General features: G+C 37.7%; 1 long non-coding RNA gene across 2 annotated transcripts; it reads left to right on the top strand.

Annotated features, from left to right (window-relative positions):
- Nucleotides 1-5,938: 5,938 nt before the first annotated feature.
- Nucleotides 5,939-13,481, top strand: LOC125184437 (uncharacterized). 2 transcript variants are annotated; one of them, XR_010828952.1, is made up of 3 exons: nucleotides 5,939-6,695; nucleotides 9,872-9,992; nucleotides 13,217-13,481. It is a non-coding gene; the product is annotated as an uncharacterized lncRNA (long non-coding RNA). The 2 variants fall into 2 exon arrangements; XR_010828951.1 differs by lacking the exon at nucleotides 5,939-6,695 and adding an exon at nucleotides 6,712-7,427.
- The last annotated feature ends 1,130 nt before the right edge of the window (nucleotides 13,482-14,611 follow it).

Below are 14,611 nucleotides of genomic sequence, written 5' to 3'. Positions count from 1 at the left end.
TATTTGTCATCTTGATACCATTATGTTCATTTGGGTCCATCCCAATTATGGAAATAGCATGTTTCTTGAGAAGTGGCATGGCAGTTCTTGTATATAGGCAAACAAGGGGTTGTTGGGTTGGTTTATTTTGTTAAACAGTTTTAGTGAGATACTCCTTACGTTTGCTATAACTTAACAGTGAAAAAAAAAAAAAAAAAAAGAGAAAAAGATTTTTTTGTTGTTAGTAGAAACACTAAGCATGCAGGAAGGTAAGATTTACATTGCATTGAATCCTGAACTGAAATGGAAACTACAAATTAGAACACAAAAAATGTGACCCAATAGCTGCTATAAATCTCAAAAATCTTCCCAGACCACTTCACATTTCTAATACAATTGTGAAGTTCATAACAGCTATGACATTTGCACAGAAAATAAGAACTTCCCCTGGGTTGGAACCAGGATCAAAAATTCATGATATACCGAGAGTTTAACAACTTTAACCATTTTTCTAAGTAAATTGATGACAGTCACCCCTCCTGTGCAGAAGGTCTATGGAACAGCAGTTCTTTGCTCTCTAGTAATTCCGTGTTGAGCCTCGTATTAGCTAGGTGGGAGTCACTTAGCTGGAACGACTGGCAACAGAAAAATTCTCTTTCTAAGGCCAACATTGCCCCCTTCTGCTGTAAACCGGACAAGACATGCAACTTTCCGATTTCCAAGTTCCTGTTTTTTTGGCACGCCATCCAGGTAAGGTGAACAACCTGCTTTTTACCTTATTGTGGTATTAGCAAATACTTGGAGTGGTTGTTGTATTATTACTTTTCTTTCCCATTTTTATATTTTTCTGCTCACAAATTTTAAAAGAACGTTCAGAAACATTTTTTCCTTTTGCAGACTGAAGATTTTTTTCCACTTTCAGAGACTTAATGACATAGAAAATGGTTCCTCTCCCTACATTTTTCTATAGATCTCTCAAGCCCACTACCAGATGACCTATGTAATGATATTAGAGGAACAATAATGGAAAGCCACAAACGTGGTATTTAAGCATGAAAAGAAAAATACTCATGAAGCTTTTTGAAATTTCACTCTAGTAACAGAAAGGACTGGCTATTTTAGACACAATATTGTATTATTGGATAAGGATAGGTAAAGCTATGCCAGCATTTACAAGAGAAATCTTGAATTTGGGCTTTTTTGATGTAATACTTAAAAGTTTACTCTGGGCTTAAGGTCCCCAATACTGAATGTGGTTCCACAACAACAACAACAAAAAGTCTATACATATTTTAAAACAATCAAAAAAAGATGATGCTAGACGGTTTTCCACAAGTACTAATAGTAATAATAACAATAAGTATTAAATATTAATCTTTCAATTTCTGACCACCTTTTTTTTTTTTCAACTTTCTGCCTATAGATGCCAGAAAAGCTGTCTGCAAACTTTCTGAGAAAGGGAGCCTATCTCATTTACAACTGGGGAGAAAAAAAATGTTCCTCTAGATTAACTAGACTGCTGAGGCAAGTTACAAGAGAGAAAGTTCAATGAACTAAAATAGCTGCCTTTCTTCTAGAAAGTAAGCATGCGGTCATCAACTGAATGTTGTTTTAGGGTGGGATTTTGTTGTGTTTTTTTTTTTGTTGTTGTTGTTTTTTTAATAAAGCTTGATCATTAAAATCTACCTTGTAGACTTTAATTAAGGCAGCACATATGTAAGAATAGCAGGTTTCTCTGGTTCTTATCTCAATTGTTTTAAATCCTCTGTATGTCTAATAAATTCATTTGGTGTAGTTACTGATATATTTTCATCTGTATAAACAGGAAAACTAGGTTCAAAACATTGTGCACCGTGAGTATTATCCCAAACCCAGATACAGAATTTGATACCATTTTGTAGTTAAAATGCATGGCAAAATGTTTATAGTACCTCTAAAAAATGGGGCGCTCTCTATGCATTCAGACAACACACTATGAATAAACTTTGCTAATTATCTGTCATAGCCAGAGACATTACTTACCTCCTTACGTCTCTGATTTCTATAATTGTAACTTTCTTCTACTATCTCATATGAAAGAATATTGCTAGGCTTAGCTTCAGTTTCTGTTTGTTGGGGGGAAAGGGGCTTACTGCTTCATCTCCACCTGTTTAGGACTGAATTTTACTTTGTTAAATTAGACTGGCAGTTAGTCTTGCTTGTTCTGCACAAAGACAAATTAACTTAAAATGTAAAGATAATGTAATGTTGACTTGTGGTCACTTTCAGAATTAAAAAGTCTAGTAACTCGCCCAGAGTCCAATAGCAAATATTTTGCTTAAACCCACAAAGGGGAAGTGTTGAAGGCACATGTACTGATAACACCTTTCCTTTTCGTTCTCTGTATTTGAGCACCCTCAAAGACATGCAACATTCACAGCACATTAATATTGTCTGGACGGATAAAGCTGATCCAGCAAAGAAGTGCACAATAGCTTTCATTTGTGAGTATGGTTTAACTCATTGCTTGTGCGATACAATACAGCCCAATTAATTACTTCTCCCTACTTGTTCTTTAATTATAATAATAGTAATAATAGCAACAACTCCCAGTCCACTCTTCTAATATTCCTCCTGCTTAGTTTCCTACTCTTTTGCTGCTTAAATCCTCTGTAACACTGAAGTCTCTAAATGCGGATGGTGGAACTGGAAGTCACTGACTACTCTTAAATCAGAGGCATTACAGAGAAACTCTCACAGCATTCTTACTAACACGTGCAGAATCCTGTCATCATGAAAATGATGCAGGATTAACGTCAGCATGAAATGTAACTCAAACTAAAGAGAAACAGAAAGGGGAGAAAAAAAAGAAAAAGAAATCAGCTTGTCATCTAATTTTCAATGTGAATTCTACCTTTTACATGTTTATCTAGTAGTTTCCATGGTCAGCCAGTCTGAACTTTGCTGGGGCTCACTCACATAACTTGATTCCAAGTAATTGCTATTGACACACCATGTCGGACAGTCACAAATCAGCAACATACTGAAGATGAACATACACTACTTGAACTCAGCGTAGAGTACTGAGCTAACAAAGAACAAGATATTCTAAGCTCTTTTCTTGGAGCTGGACATGGATCAGAGTATTCATTACACTACTTGTAAATATCCATATTGCTGAAGCTACAAAACATTAAGTAAAATCCCTCATTTTAAAACAAAAAACAAAATCAAAATGCTGCACGATATAATGAATGTGTTTTAAAGAAGAAATGGCACGTTGCAAACAGAAATTGATTCTTTTGGTCAGTTAAGAAGTAACTGGAGTAATAGCATGCACACAACCCTATTCTTTCATTGCAGTAACAGAGCAATTATTAACAGCAGATACTATTATATGGTATGATATGATCCCCATGTTTTGTCCTCTGACACGCTTAAGTGGTGCACCATATAGCCTTGAGGTAGACAAACCTGCTCTGGTAAGCCAACAACTTTAGAAAAGATGAGATAATTGATGCTGGAAGGAAGCAAGGATAGAAAAGTGACCCAAACTGTACTGCACAGAGCACAGACCCCAGCCTCCATAGCTCACTGTTTTGAGCTCTGAACAGCACTAAAATATTTTTTTTTCTCTCTTGCACAAAACTCCCATTCTGAGTGGGATCAGGAGAGGAGGCAGCAAGTCTAAAAAAAGTCCCTGCAAAATCCCAGCAGCTCTTTTCCGTTTAGGATAACATCCCCCACTTCAGAGCCCTGCTGCTGCTCCAGGAAGACTGCAGGGTGCCTGCTGCTCGGTGAATGCTGAGACAGGCAAAGTGCCAAAGTGTAACGAGGAGTAATTTTTTTTTTTTTTAATTTCCTCTCTCAAATAAAAATAGACACTTGTTCTGGTACCAGCTTTCAGCAACTAATCAGCATGTACAAGGTTTGAAAACTTGTAACTATCCCACCCTGCTCCCTCTGGCAGTGTTAGCATGCCTTATCCTCACTTACTTGTTTAAAGCTGAGGAAACCAAATCCTGAATTAATGGTTGTTTGTGACACACTCTAACAAGAAGAAGAAATAAAAAGTTGCCCTAAACTTGATTAATTACTTAAATTATTATAATATTTAAACCACTGCTAATTTAATTAATAAATATCAATATATTAAATATTAGTATTAACAATAGCTATAATAATTGTGTTGCATCATGTTACATATATTATGATGCATAATACAATTAAGTTTAACAAAATATTATTAGGCGATTAATAAGATTTTTCTTTTTTTTTAAGTTACATATTTTAAAACTGTTCATTCTTTAATGTTATTGTAAATGATATGGTACTGTAGCTTAACAAGGTCTAGTTATCAAAGTTAAGTTTGCTGCATACCATACAAAAAAAGGGAAAAGGGAGCAATATAAATCTTTTCATTTTGCTACGTGCTAAGCTCATGATAGGAATAATTGAGAAAGGGGCCCAAAATCTTCACAGTGTCCATAGGTGCCATACTCAGACATTTTTACCACAAATGCACTGCATAGAAAATGACATTTGTTCTTAATAAGTTTTCCACTGTTTGTTGAAATTGTCCCCATATGCCTTGCATAAATTATAAGCTATAATAATTTTCTCTGCAGCTGATCAAAGACAGCCCAGAGAACGCAGCAATGTTTCCAGTGTCTTATTCAAGTACAGGAATGGCCAAAAGCAATCCCACTGAGGCTATGGCTTCACTCCAAAGAAAACTTTTCTGATTATTCAAGTATCAGCGGACACCCAGGCGGATATTGCCTGTGACTTGGAACACTCACACCCATGGAATGGTCACACAATGAATGTCCAGAGAAAAGATTCAGTTCTGCACAGTGATGAGGAGCTGAGAAACCAATTCACTAACACAGGAACAGGAAGATAAGTGTTATAGTTCTCTTGTCCCTTGCAACACACACACACAAACACAAAAAGGGAAAGGGAAAGGGGAAGGGGGGAAGGGGAAGGGGAAGGGAAAGGGAAAGGGAAAGGGAAAGGGAAAGGGAAAGGGAAAGGGAAAGGGAAAGGGAAAGGGAAAGAAAAAGAAAAAAAAGAAAAAGAAAAAGAAAAAGAAAAAAAAGAAAAGAAAAGAAAAGAAAAGAAAAGAAAAGAAAAGAAAAGAAAAGAAAAGAAAAGAAAAGAAAAGAAAAGAAAAGAAAAGAAAAGAAAAGAAAAGAAAAGAAAAGAAAAGAAAAGAAAAGAAAAGAAAAGAAAAGAAAAGAAAAGAAAAGAAAAGAAAAGAAAAGAAAAGAAAAGAAAAGAAAAGAAAAGAAAAGGAAAGGAAAGGAAAGAAAAGAAAAGAAAAGAAAAGAAAAGAAAAGAAAAGAAAAGAAAAGAAAAGAAAAGAAAAGAAAAGAAAAGAAAAGAAAAGAAAAGAAAAGAAAAGAAAAGAAAAGAAAAGAAAAGAAAAGAAAAGAAAAGAAAAGAAAAGAAAAGAAAAGAAAAGAAAAGAAAAGAAAAGAAAAGAAAAGAAAAGAAAAGAAAAGAAAAGAAAAGAAAAGAAAAGAAAAGAAAAGAAAAGAAAAAGAAAGAAGAAAAGAAAAGAAAAGAAAAAGAAAAAAAAGTTATCTGCAAGTCTGCAAGGGGAACAGAAGATGAAACTGCCTTATGTCCTCTTTCTTGGCAGCTTTTGATGGTGGAGTTTCATTTATCAGAGTCTCCATCCACCAAATTACATACCACCTCCAAGGCATTATGAATGTGTTGGTTTTTTTTTTACAAGTTTCTCTCACCTCTCACCTCTCACAAGCTTTCTGTGTACTGAGTGTGTTTAAGAGTACTGCCTACCAGAGTTTCCCCTCCAAAGTGTTATCTGGCGTTCCTTTGTCACCAATGCCAACTGATCCACAGTGCTTAAGCAGAGGTGCCCCTCTTCTCTTGGAAGCCTTTGAAAACAAAGTAAAAGGTGCAATTCATGAAGGCATAAAAACAAACAGCTTGACAGAAATAACTAGTAACAATCATACTTCTACCTATCGTACATCTACTAACTGTGGCTTATCTTCTCCTGCTGCCTGGCAATTGGACCCTGCTTCTGATGCATCTTCATCATTAGCTAGCCTTCATGAAAGGAAATCCAGCACAAAAAGCCCCATCTTTGTTTTTCAGTCTAGATCAACCCTTCATCAGTTACTGAGGTTCAGCTCCTCCCTCCCATTTAATCCAACACAAAGATTCAGCTATTATTCTGGGGATGCTAAGGTTCACTTGGCCTTGTTTAAGAGCAACACCTACCAAACAAACACTTAATAATTATCTCCATGCTTGGCTAAACCCAGAACAAATCATCAACTTCTGAAGAGGCATGGTGTCGGTCATGAAGTTGAGAAATATTCACACATTGGTGTGAAGCTCCTTCACAGACTATTTGCTGCTTTTTGTATAAACATGTATGAAATGTTACAGTACGACAATGCTACTTTACACAGGCGTATGAATAGGATTAACATGTAATGGACTTACAGCAATAAGCAGGCACTTCAGAATGATGTGAATTCCAGAACCACTTCAGAATTCTGGATGGACTGACCTCTTCCCCCTCTATTTTATCATGATGTATAGATGACTGGAAGAGAGTCAATATCATGCCAGTCTTCAAAAAGGGCAAGAAGGAGGACCCAGGCAACTACAGGCCAGTCAGCCTCACCTTCACCACTGGAAAGGCGATGGAACAGCTCATCCTGGAGGTCATCTCCAAGCATGTGGAGCATAAGAAGGTGATCTGAAATAGTCAGCATGGATTCACCAAGCGGAAGTCATGTTTGACCAATCTGCTGTTCTTCTATGATGAGAGGACTAGCTGGGTAGATGAGGGGAGAGTGGTCTACCTTGACTTCAGCAAGGTTTTTGACACTGTCTCCCATAACATCCTCATAGACAAGCTCAGGAAGTGCGGCCTAGATGGGTGGATGGTGAGGTGGATTGGCATTTGGCTGGATGACAGAGATCAGAGAGTTGTGCTTAGGGGTGCAGAATCTAGTTGGAGGCCTGTAGCTAGCGGTGTCCCCCAGGGGTCGGTACTGGGTCCAGTGTTGTTCAACTTACTCATCAGCAACCTGGACGATGGAACAGAGTGCACCCTCAGCAAGTTTGCTGACAACACAAAGCTCAGAGTAATGGCTGATACCCCAGAGGGCTGTGCTGCCGTTCAGAGGGACCTTGACAGGCTGGAGGGCTGGGCTGAGAGGAACTTCATGAAGTTCAACAAGGGCAAGTGCAGGGTCCTGTACCTAGGGAGGAATAACCCCAAGCACCAGTACAGGCTGGGGGCTGACCTGCTGGAGTGCAGCTCTGCAGAGAGGGGCCTGGGAGTCCTGGTGGACAGCAGGCTGACCACGAGTCAGCAGTGTGCCCTTGTAGCCAAGAAGGCCAACGGTATCCTGGGCTGCATTCAGAAGAGTGTTGCCAGCAGGTCGAGGGAGGTGATCCTCCCACTCTGCTCAGCCCTGGTGAGGCCACACCTGGAGTATTGTGTCCAGTTCCGGGCTCCCCAGTACAAGAGGGACATAGAACTACTGGATTGAGTCCAGAGGAAGGCAACTAAGATGATTAGGGGACTGGAGCACCTGTCATATGAGGACAGGCTGTGAGAGCTGGGCCTGTTTAGCCTGGAAAAGAGAAGACTGAGGGGAGACCTCATTAACGTATATAAATATCTAAGGGGAGGGTGTCGAAAGGATGAAGCCGGTCTCTTTTCAGTTGTGCCCAGTGACAGGACGAGAGGCAACGGGCACAAACTGAAGCACAGGAGGTTCCGGCTTCAGGGGGCACTTCTTTACTGTGAGGGTAACAGAGTACTGGGACAGGTTGCCCAGAGAGGTTGTGGAGTCTCCTTATCTGGAGATATTCAAACCCCGCCTGGATGCCATCCTGCACAACGTGCTCTAGGTGATCCTGCTTGGCAGGGGGGTTGGACTACGTGATCTTCAGAGGTCCCTTCCAGCCCTGGCCATTCTGTAATTCTGTGATAGATCCAAATAAACTGTTTTGCCTTTACTTACATCACTATAGTGTCTCAGAAACATCCTCTGCAGAATCTCCTGTTATCATAAGAACTACCTTGCAAATGTGCCTGTCAAGACAGGTGTTGAGAAATTAATTCGCCTGAATAAACTACATTCTCATCAGCAGCAATTAAAAAGTGCAATATGGCATTATATATACATGATGTACTTATGCATGTTTCTGGAAAAGGCGGCATATTTTTGTTGTGCAGCAAACTGCATAAGATATACAATCAAAATGAGAGAAAGGTGTGAACATGAAGGGACATTCTGTAGATGTTTTTGAAAATATCTCACAGATGGCACTTTCACTCTGTAATGTAAATTTTTATGTGTCAAAAGAGATAAGAGAAAAAGACACAGATAGCACAGTAGTTTTGAAGAAAAGGGATTCATTGCCTTAGGCAGAGGATAATCAACTAAGAATAAGGTCTGTCTAGGGATTTCAAGCAGGAATTTAGCACCCTCCTAAAGAATTTTTTTTCCATGGCATTCACAGCCTGCACTGGCATTGCCCTGGACTTAATCACCATCCCAATGTACAAGAATGCACATGTATACTCCGATACTCCTACTTTCTTCATTTTGCAAAGGCTCTTCTCTAAGTTGGCAGAAGATGGCATTATCAACCATATAGAAAGTGGTTACTGCCAGTTAGGATGATGCAATTTTAAAGATTTTTTTCTTTCTCCCAAATTCACCCATGAAACAGTGTGACAGAGGATGCTGGCTTTGACATCCAGGATCTGGATAACAACCAGCCAGGTTTACAATAGTCCAATACAAAGGCTTAAAACTACAGGATTTTTTAAAGTTCTGATTTTGAGCTCTCTCCTAATTCTCACTTTGGAAACATATCCACCTATGTGTGACAGTTCTATAAATTTGCAGTTAGAGATGTAACTTTAGTCTTCAGGCCTCCATGGCCAACACCAGTTTTCTGGCTTGGAACACCTTCCCATCTACCCCAGCCTCCCAGACAGCTGTACCCACACAATCTTCCAGGACATTTATGCTTTTCATATACTTGCCATATACTTTTTCATATGCTTTTTTTTTTTTTACCTTTTCCTTTGGCCCTGTGTTTTGCAGTAGACATCTGGAGCCAAAGACTCTGATCATCTCCTTCCTCATTCAGTATCCAAAACCCAGCTGAGCAGCAGTTTTTGACAATTAGCTTCTCTGCACGGATAATTTGCATATATCTCAGCTTCCTTAAAGATACAGTACTCCACAGGAAAAAAGTAAAGGGATGATTCAATTGGGCCTGGGTAAACTATGAAATCTGTGAACTATGAAAGGTAGTGTCCAGAGAAGGGCAACAAAACTGGTGAGGGATCTGGAGCACAAATCTTATGAGGAGCGGATGAAGGAGCTGGGATTGTTTAATCTGGAGAAGAGGAGGCTAAGGGGAGACCTCATTGCACTCTACAACTTCCTGAAGGGAGGTTGTGATGAGGAGGGGGTCGGCCTCTTCTCTCAGTTAACTAATGATAGGACCTGTGAAAATTGCCACAAGTTGAGCCAGGAGAGATTTAGATTAGATATCAGGAAAAACTTTTTCTCTCAAAGAGTGGTCAGGCATTGGAACGGCCTATCCCAGGGAGGTGGTGGAGTCACCGTCCCTGGAGCTGTTCAAGAAGTGCCTGGATGAGGTGCTACGAGATAGGATTTAGTAACTTAGTGGGTAGTATTGGTGATAAGAGGACGGTTGGACTAGATGATCTTGTAGGTCCTTTCCAACCTTGTGTTTCTATGATTCTAACTATATAGGAAAACAAGTGGAAAATGAGTAGATCTGTCTTTCTTAAACTAAAAGCAGGAAAAAGCAGTGTGATGCCATGTTATTAACTCTGTCTTCGTGATCTGCTGCCTCTTATCTCTTATAGAAATGGTATCAGCTGCTCCCTTCCCATAAGCATCACCAGACTCCCAAAACGATGGGGAAAGAAGTCAAAAGAGATCTGTGAGAGCCTCCTCTGAAGGCTATGACCAGCTGCTTTTTCACAGGTAGGCGAAAAAGGAGCTAGGAGACTAGAGGACTTTTCTGCATCAGCACTCTGTTGATGTCTGTAGTTTTCAGTTTCAAATCAGATCAACATCATTTAAATCAAAACTGTTGACCACAGGGAACACCAAGTGCACAAGGTCTCCAGCTACAAAAATAAGTCTATCACAGATTAGAGCCCCTGTTCCAGTATTTCATCTAAGCAGCATAGTTTTCATATATTCATATATTTTATATATGAATATAGTTTTATATTCATATATATTCATATATATGTTCATATCTATGAATATATATTCATATATTTCATAGTATTTCATATGGTGGCACTATAGGCACTACGAAAGGTTATAAACTTGTTTGAACTTAAGCTCTCACCCTCATAATACCTAAGCACAGTCATGAGGAAATATTGAACAAGACAGACCAAAGTGTGCTGGCTGTTCAAGCAGTTGGGCAGCTTCATAAAGAGTTCCTAGAGCCAGTATAGGTGGAAAAGCCTTACGACCCACCTCTCCTACAGGATCCAAGAAACACGGTGGACGCTTTGCTCCCTGTTTTTAACAGCCTGATTTTACCTCGTTACCCCTGAGAGGCACAAATGTTTAATTTTCAGAATATTTGTACAGATTTCTCTCTTTCTAAAGAAAAGAAAAAAATAGTAATCATTAAAAACAATATTTTTTATTTCATTTTATTAATTAATGATCAAGAAAGTAAATGGGTCAAACAGCAGCAATACATTCCACTTGGAGAAAAATACATGCAATTGTTTTACTAACATCACAGGGAAGTATGCTCAGGGGAAACTAATCTTACCTTAATGAACCACACAGTTTCTAGAACTGCCTCTCTCTTTTTTTTTTTTTTTTTTCTGTTTGGCTTATGTTCACTATTAAAAATATCTAAGACAGCTTTCAAAGTTGGCTTTGCCACTCACCAATATTGAAGAAAAGAAAGGGTCAGTGATGGCATAACACAGCTGCAAGAGCCACAATTTAAGAAATAAAACAGTGGCTCCTGCCAGTACAAAGCAAGTACCTCTCTTTTTCACCCATCTTTCCCTCTCTGTACACCTTGGTTTCAGGGTCTCACTAGCCTGTTGACCTGCATAATCTAAGACTGGAGAACTGTGCCAAAACAGTTGGCACAGTTAACTGTGCCAAAACAGTTGGCACAGTTAAGAATAATGATGCACTCTACATTAAGAACCAAAACATTCTCTTTTAAGAGAATTTAAACATTCTCTTTAAGAGAATTTAAGAGGAGAATGACTGAATTCTACATTTGCATTTAAATAACATTAAAGCCTTCACTAAGACCATTTAGACATGAACAAAGGTATAATTTATTGCAATATACTTCTATAAGACCTAACCAAAATAATGCTGAATTAAATCTCTCATCTTGGACCTGAAGTTGCTCATAACAGCCACTGGAGGGAAACTAACATAAGAAGACAGAAGTTCATTACTATATAGTAAGCAGCTCTATTAGTCAACCCACTCCTTTTTGATTAACCTTATGAAATCAAATAGAACGAGTGACACTGTTTCAGTTAAAACAGAGTAAAACTGATGTATAAAAGCCATCTTTAAAGGTATAAACATGTGCATTTTTTGTCATTATATACTGAATGTATTTATTGCATATTGTGATCTAAATGCTCCTCTGAAACCATTTTAGGGATCTTTGTCAACCTCTTTATCTTTTCTAAATACGAAGACTTTTTTATATTCTTAAGAATAATGTTCTATTCACATTTGCACATCTGCAGTCTCTGCTACTAGAGGATAAAACTTAATATTGACTAATGGCTACATAAGATTGTTTTAATGAACGTTAGCTATAAGGAGGCATTAATTCAGGAAAAACTGAGGTATTCATGGACATCTAAACTCTACAGTACTTCTCTGTTGTAGAAGTAATTAATAAACATACAGATTTAATAAAAAATCTTCAATTGAAAAAAAAAGAAATCTACCAAGCCCTTCCAGTTCTCCATTCTATCATCTGGGTAGAACGTCTTTAAAATAAGAATATGGAAGACAAAAGGCTTCATTCTAGCTTCCTGTGCAGTAACTGCTAACAACTGTCACTTAAAGGATTTCACTTCTGGGAGAACTTCCATAAGGCTGAAAACATCCCCCTCATGTGAAACTGTAGAAAATTAATGCTAATGTCATTTGAAACTAAGCAATGCAGTAGATTGTATGTTGTCCAGAGGAACAACCAGGCATGCGCAAAGGATTAACAAGAAAATATGACTAGTTACAGACTATTTTTAGTAGTATATTTGACTTTAAACATATTTGTATTCTTGAAAGCTGCCTGGTATTTCTATTCAAAGAGACGAATGAAGGATGAAAAGGAATGAAAAGCAGAAGATTAGGAAAGCAGATGATCCTCTCTGTTTACATTCTGTGAGGAAAGCTTCTATCAGTCTACATTTTGGGATTTGCACAAAGCTGTTTGAAGGGGACAGTCTCTCCCCAGTAATGAGAAATGCAGAAAAGGCCATGCTTCTTGAGGTATTCAGACTTCTCCACTATGCCAATACAGAGAAGTGTGGGAAGGTTACTGAGAATTCAGGTTCCTAATTAATTTCCTTGATAATGAAGAAATGAAAAAGAGTGAGACGAGAAAAAATGAATGGGAAAGCTTCTTCCATTTTAATGCAAAGGCCAATTAAATTAAATTAGTACTTGGAATCCAGAAAACACAAGACTAAGAAATTATTATAACAGTTATAAAAATTGCTCTGGGGTTTCCAGCATTTACGGGATTTCTCATTAAAAAGAAATAATTAATTTTGCTAGCCGTTAAAATCCATGAACATTTATCTCTTGTTAAATCCATTTCAATATTTTTATCCTAAGACAAACAAAATTTCTACATCTTTTTACAAATGCTGGTCTTCATTTAATATTCCTTCCTGCTCTTTCTCTTTGAATTCTACAGTAAGTATTGATTAATTATTTCCTGTTTTCATTGTTTTCCCTAGTGTAAGTTATTTCAGTCCTGTTAAGAGGTTAGTCTTGTGAGGAATTTAATGAATTTTTAAATAAAAGAAACAATTATTTTTAAAATAATTTTTTATTGAATATCCTGATTTTAACAATTCTGTCAGTTTACACAAAAATCTGCACTGTAGAAAATGCATTATTTCATGAACCAAGTTTTATTGTCTAGTCCTGGTTATATTTTCTCCCCTCTTTTTTGTTAGCCTTCCGAACACCTACTTGAACTATGATCCCAAGAAGCCGCTTTCAAACAAGACTTCTTTGATTTTATTATTCAATACACTGTTTAAGTTGAATCTCAGCTGTAATGGAAAGACTATTGTTTTTAGTATTAAAATAAAAGTTAAGTTTGTATGATGATGTCCATTGATTCATCAGCATATCTCAATTTTATTTTCGCTTGCTTTTAGTTTTTTGCATTGAAACATTAATCTAAAAGCATCTTATAAAATATAAGATTTTTTCCAAATGTTCTGATGCTTCCAGAAGTTCATATAACTGAGACTTCTTTTATGGCTCTGCTGGCTGCTCACATCAAGAGCAGAGCCCCAAAACAAACAGCTTTTTCTGGAGAAGCTGTCTGTGCGAAGCTGCAGACTGCATCATTATGAATATTTATACGGGAATGAATTGAGGTTGCACAGATAAAGGACGGTTTCCTGACTTAAAAGAAATGCGGTACGTGATAAATACATACATTATTCACACAGAAAACAGGATCAGAGTCTTTTAATAGAAGTGCTCATGAAGCCACGTCCTCTCCCTCTGCCTGGATCAGGTCTGGAACAAGGAGGGCTGGTCCTTGTCATAAAACAAATCTGCTATGGCTTTCTGCTCTGTGTTTGAGATGGTGTCAGTTACAGTTTTTAAAGTGTTTCAGCTTCATCAGGTTTGAACAGATTTTCTCAGAGCAAAAACCATATCCATAACACAAAAAATATTACAAGTCCCTGATTCAACTAAAGGTTCAACAGACTTCTTAAAGAAATCTTTACAAAGATATTTAAAAGAGATCACTGTGACCCTCATAAGTTTCTTATTCTAATTCCTTTAGAGGTAGCAACAAAGTGAAGGCTACAGAGAAATCAACAGTTATGCCTCTGACAATAGCACATTGATAACTGCTAAGCGTATGAAAACTCCGATTTGCTTTGCCTTGCTTCTACCCCTCCCTGTTTTATACAGTACCACAGAAAACTACTTATCCCACAATTTACATTTTAAATCTCTTTCTAACCGTTTTCTTACTTTGTTTGCTCAGAACCTAGTTTTCAAGCTAGCTGACCTACTTTATCTTATTTTGGTACTTGCAGTAAATTCCCTTAAGCTTGTCTATGCCAACATCATTTAAAATGTCTTCTGTACCTTGATAATCAGTTCTCTCAAAGCAAAAAGCACTATCACGACTGCTGCAAGAATGATAAACTATTAGTCTCTCTGAAAGTCAACAAGATGTTTTTACATTGCAACAATAATTTTTCTTTCATTAAACTCTTTGTGCAAATGGCCAAAGTATTTCAGAAGTGAAAGCAAAGAAACAAAAACATTCGGGTCCAAACAGACTTCAGCAGGTGGAATTTATCCCCAATCTGATTTTG

Source organism: Anser cygnoides, chromosome 2 (assembly GCF_040182565.1).
Source record: "Anser cygnoides isolate HZ-2024a breed goose chromosome 2, Taihu_goose_T2T_genome, whole genome shotgun sequence".
NCBI lineage: Eukaryota > Metazoa > Chordata > Aves > Anseriformes > Anatidae > Anser > Anser cygnoides.
Note: the sequence above shows the minus strand (reverse complement) of the source record. Positions and strands in the feature narration are given on the sequence as shown.